The following is a 6,000-nucleotide window of genomic DNA, read 5'->3' on the forward strand; positions in this document are numbered from 1 at the left end:
AAATAGTTGTTCTAATTGATAACAGGGTTATGTTCATACACTACCAAGGCAGTGTGAGAACTATAGACCGCAAATCCAAAATAATTATCTTTCTAATCGACACATCTTATACGTAGAGCCAATAATGACATTCCATGTCAAATACTGAGGCGATTATTTCCTCATTAACGTAAACAATAATTGAACACCTGATCCATTTGCTGGAATGGACTGCATTTGTGTTGGTTGGAAGTGGGCTGAGGGCAGACGTCTATCCAACATGGAAGTGGGCTGAGGCCAGACGTCTATCCAACATGACAGGGTATGTTGTAGGAACTACTCAGTGTCAAGAACAGATGAGAATAAAGTACCTCGTTCTTGTGTTGTATTTTCCATGCTGCGCAAAGAGAACTCAGCTGGAGGCCGAGTTTAATTTGGGGGAATTGAATTTCCACAACACAAAAGAGGCCCAGGTAAAGGAGGGACACATTGACAGACATGTCATTTCCCTCCCAAAATGGCTTTTAACGGGAGGGGGAACCCTTGGATGTGTCAAGTTGAGGGGTATTTTCCCTCTATAGTGAGTGGCTGAGTGCTTTAGCCCTCACCGCGGCATGTTGCAGTCCCACAGAGCGGGGTTGATGATGGGCCAAGCCCCATCTTAATCTGGAGTCAATGGACCTGTGAGTGCAGTCATTCCCAACCTGTGGTGATGGCTCAATGGTGGGTGGACTGTGGGGATATTGCCAAAGTGAGGCCCCAGATAATAGGCCTATCTCACAGAATTTCCCGCCCCCTTAATACGCCCCCTTTCGGGGTTAGTGGTGATAGCGTGACGTCACTCCATAGACACTACATGTTAACAGAGGTAATTTAAGAAGTCTACAACTTTTGTTTTCTCAAGGTAAGGTTTGTTCTATCTGTTCGAGCTGATTTACCATCTTGTTTGCTTCATAATAATATTGGTCTGTCACATTTTTACATTAGGAAATGTACTTAGATTCTCCAGAGAAAAAAACGTGTAAATGCTAATGTTAAATGACACCACTATCTACCGGAAGGGGGCGTGGAAAGGGGGCTGTGAGATAGGCCTATTGACAAAACATTTAAGATTGTATTGATAATAATAATAATAATAATAATAATAATAATAATAATAATACATACAATTTATATAGCGCTTTTCAAGGTACTCAAAGTCGCTTTACAGGACAAAAATAATAAAAACATTAGAAAAATAAACTAAATTGCCTCACTGTAGGCTAGCCAGCAGCCTCTGTGTGGGTACTCCCAGACCAGGGGCGGCAAGATGCCGCCTAGAGCAGGCGTCCCTTCCAGGTTTTTAACCCATTCAGGCCTGACGTCGAAATTAAAAGAAAATGTTTTCTAAATCATGACAATTTTCTGAAAGATTTGAGGCACATTTTAACGATTTTTCAAAAATAGCAGACCTACAAGTTCATAGTGCTTGTAGATCTGCTATTTTTCAATAGAGGGTATGCGCATGCATAAAGTGAATGGCAAATTGAGTGGCAAATTGAGTGGCAAAGTGAGTTTAACGTCATTTAATGCAATCAAATAGGACTTTTCTGTTTGGATGCATGGGTTGTCAAGGCCAGAAAGTAGTTTTTTGACACTCAGTAGGTGTTCCCGCATGATGATGATGTCACGTGCATACCCTCTATAGCTAAAGTTTAACGTAACGCTTAAAACACCAAAAGGGGTTCCCGCCCAGAATGGTAAATGGTGCATTTATATAGCGCCTTTATCCAAGGTGCTTTACATAGATTGTGCATTACATTCACACACACATTCATACACCGATTGCGGCGAAAGCCATGCAAGGTACCAACCAGCACATCGGGAGCAATTTGGGGTTCAGTGTCTTGCCCAAGGACACTTCGACATGTAGACAGGAGGAGCCAGGATTCGAACCGCCGACCCATGGATCATTGGACGACCTGCTCTACCTCTTGAGCCACAGTCGCAGAATGGGTTAAACAGCTGGTGGATGGAAATGTCGCTCTCGCGGCTGCAACTTGTAGTAGTGTGGGCAAAGTGTTTCCGGTTATCTGGCCAACGCGTCAAGTTGCAGCCGCGCCCCTTTTGTTTAAGGTACGTTTTGCACCATCACAACACCCACACAGAACATTCCACACATCCATACGATGTAGACATTACATCACAACACCCACACAGCACATTCCACACATCCATACACTGTAGACATTACATCACAACACCCACACAGCACATTCCACACATCCATACGATGTAGACATTACATCACAACACCCACACAGAACATTCCACACATCCATACGATGTAGACATTACATCACAACACCCACACAGCACATTCCACACATCCATACGATGTAGACATTACATCACAACACCCACACAGCACATTCCACACATCCATACGATGTAGACATTACTGATAACACACAGCACATTCCACACATCCATACGATGTAGACATTACTGATAACACACAGCACATTCCACACATCCATACGATGTAGACATTACTGATAACACACAGCACATTCCACACATCCATACGATGTAGACATTACTGATAACCTCACTTCTCACACCTGATTTAATTTAATACATATAAATAAAACATACTCCATTGTGTGGACTCCCTTATTTTGCCATGTATCCCTATGCATGACAGTGGTTAAAATGATTGTGATCGTTAACTACTTTTATCAGTTCAAATAACAAATAACGTAAAGTATACTACGTTAGCTATAGCTCCATTGAAACGGATGAACTAAACATGCTCTGGAAATGCATGGCACGTACGGCATGCCGTGTTTAACTGGTCAGATGGGTGGGTCGAGAATGAACGCTTTCGAGATTTCCAAGTGGGCCCTGATCCAGAAAAGGCTGGGAAGCACAGCTTTAGCCCTTAGCAGCGCAGCATGTTGCCGCGGCCCCACAGAGCAAGCTTGACAATGGGCCAACAGGGCCAAGCCCCGTCTCAATCTGAAGTCCGCTTGACAATGGGCCAAGCCCCGTCTCAATCTGAAGTCAGCGGTCTTACTGGAGAAAGAGTGGAGCAGCAGCAGCAGCATCAAGATCGCTGGGCTGTGCTGGTCGCCTGGACTGTCAACACAGGTATAGACTGGCAGCCAAGTGCAAACGGTGGCTTTCTGGGAAGCGTTCCACCATTGACACAGCTTTCTGACTCATTATGATTTTTGCTGGTGAGCAGCACTCATTTGGAATCATGTACAGTTGGGTGCCACCGATATTGTCCCTTATCATTTGACCCATTTAGGCCTGACCTCAAAATTTAAAAAAATCCTCCAGTTTTCTGAAATAAATATTTTCACGATTTTCCAAAAATAGCAGACCTACAAAGCTCGTAGCGCGCCACTCAGTGGCGCGCTATGAGCTTGTAGATCTGCTATTTTTCAATAGCTAAATTATAACATAATGTTTAAAACACCAAAAGGGGTTCCCGCCCAAAATGGGTTAACTGTCCTTTTGCGCAGATCACGCAAACCTCAGCAAAAAGAAAAGGACAATATCGATGGCCTCCAACTGTATGATTTTTGCTGGTGAGCACTCATTTGGAATCATGTAAATGTGCCACGACCACAGTGCTGTACAAAGATGTGGCCCAGGCTAAAAAATAAATATAACTGTGATGTCCCAGGCATACTTGATCATCATTACATTTGACTTTTCTTTAATCCGCCTCATTGCTGCAGGTATACATTAATGAATGTTACATAACACGTGTGTGTGTGTGTGTGTGTGTGTGTGTGTGTGTGTGTGTGTGTGTGTGCGTGCGTGCGTGCGTGCGTGCGTGCGTGCGTGCGTGCGTGCGTGCGTGCGTGCGTGTACAGTATGGTATGTACTGTATGTTTGATTTGATATGATGATTTATTTTCCAGTTTTCCATGTGTTTGTAGTACTTCATTAGACCCCTTGGTGTGGTTGTTATGTGCAAGGATGTCTTCCCATTGTATTTAGGGTTTCTTCCTGGAGGCTGAAACCTTGACAGTCAAACGTGCCAATGCAACCATAGATATGCCTCATTTACCGCTGCAGTTCATTGGAGCGACGTGTATCCCAATGAAGGCGGAAGTGCAGTGCTGAAGGCTTTTTTTTTTTTTAACAAATCTTTATAACAGTCATGACAATATACATTACAATACAAAACAAGACGAACAAACAAACACAAACAACAAAGTTATTAACAATACAACATCAGAGCCAGGGGGGATTAGATTACTAACAGAAAACATTAAAGAATCAACACAAAGCAACAGTTCTCCGCAGCTTTCTTATTTAGAAGTGCTGAAGGCATTTGCTGAAGGCGACTGCGCCGCTGCCCAAGTGACGTCACTCATGTGACTCCTCCATGTTTCTCGCTGTCACTCAAGTGACTACTGGCCAATCACAGCGCGTCTTTTCCGGGACTTATGTTACGCACGCGGAAGCTTGACAAGCTTCCGCTTTGCTTCCGCTAATGCTTTGCAAGGAATGTCGGGAAAATTGTGCCTTCAATGGTGACACGCGCCTCAGAGCCGGAAAGGGCGTCTACGTATATTATGTCTATGAATGCAACAACCACAGCTTCTGGGTGCGGCTTCAGTTCAGGTGGATCACCACCCACCAGGCAAACCAGGTATACTTTTTTTTTTTTTGGGCATACTTAATGAACTGGTGGGCGTGTCTACATAACAAAATACATTTTAACAAATACTGGACACTTCCTCCTTATGCAATAGTAATACCTGATGATCATGTTTTAGGGTGGAAAAAAAAACACGGCAATCCACCTTTAATAATCAGTGTTAAAATGCCATGTCTTTGGGAATATTCCCCTAACACCCACAGGATTGAATAATATAGTACTCGAAGACGCCACGTACATATCCTGCAACTCATTGCAGATAAGAGCTTCAGTTAAGTACCGTAAAATGCAAATGTTAATGTATTTTGTTTATTTTTTCCGTTGTGTGATTACACATGTCGCCTTTAAGCTTCCTGATTTAAGCTTATTTTTTTTTCCTAAGCATAGCTGCGCATAATTAAAGTGCCTCTTTTCTTGGGTCAGTGAAATCATCGGCTCGGGGGAAATAAACTACAGTGAATGCCTCATCCCTGCAGTGGTGGAAACAAAGTAACCACATTTTTACTGTCAATTAACTACACTTTTGAGATACTTTGACTTCACTTGAGCATTTTGTTGCTGTCGGGCAGAAGCCTCTTATTGATCATAGTACAGTGTACATGCAAATGCCTTGACTCCTTCAAAACCGCTCTCAAAGGGCACCTACGGACGGCTGCAATTCCAAACTGGCCCCCGTAAAAATCTGAATCCCCCACCTTTTTTTCCCCCTCACTGTATATGTCTCTTTTCCCTTTTTACCTCTATGATGAATTCCTGTTCTGTTCTTTGACTATATAGAAGTGTCTATTTGTACGTCTCTAAATGTGTTGATGAATTGAACATGGTGGACCCTCTTGTAAACAAGTGTAATGGTTAATTGGGTCGTCCACTCACAGTTAACAGTCTTTGTATTGAGTTTGTGCTTGAAATGTACTGTAATTCTGCAAACTGTTAATAAATATTTCAATCAATCAATCAATCAATCAATCAAGTGTCTGCAGTGATCTGCAAGCATAAAACACGATGCGGAGCGACACACTTTGAGCCCAATCTGTTATACGTTTGCTATTTTTGAATTTGAATGCTGAAAAGCAATAATTTTGGACATATGAGGCTTACACCCAACAAAGAGGATTTCCATTTTGCAATACTGCTACAGTTGGAGGCCATCGATATTGTCCTTTTCTTTTTGCTGAGGTTTGCGTGATCTGCGCAAAAGGACAGTTAACCCATTTTGGGCGGGAACCCCTTTTGGTGTTTTAAACATTATAATTTAGCTATTGAAAAATAGCAGATCTACAAGCTCATAGCGCGCCACCGAGTGGCACGCTACGAGCTTTGTAGGTCTGCTATTTTTGAAAAATCGTGAAAATATTTAT

Source organism: Electrona antarctica (genome assembly GCF_951216825.1).
Source record: "Electrona antarctica genome assembly, chromosome: 3".
Lineage (NCBI taxonomy): Eukaryota > Metazoa > Chordata > Actinopteri > Myctophiformes > Myctophidae > Electrona > Electrona antarctica.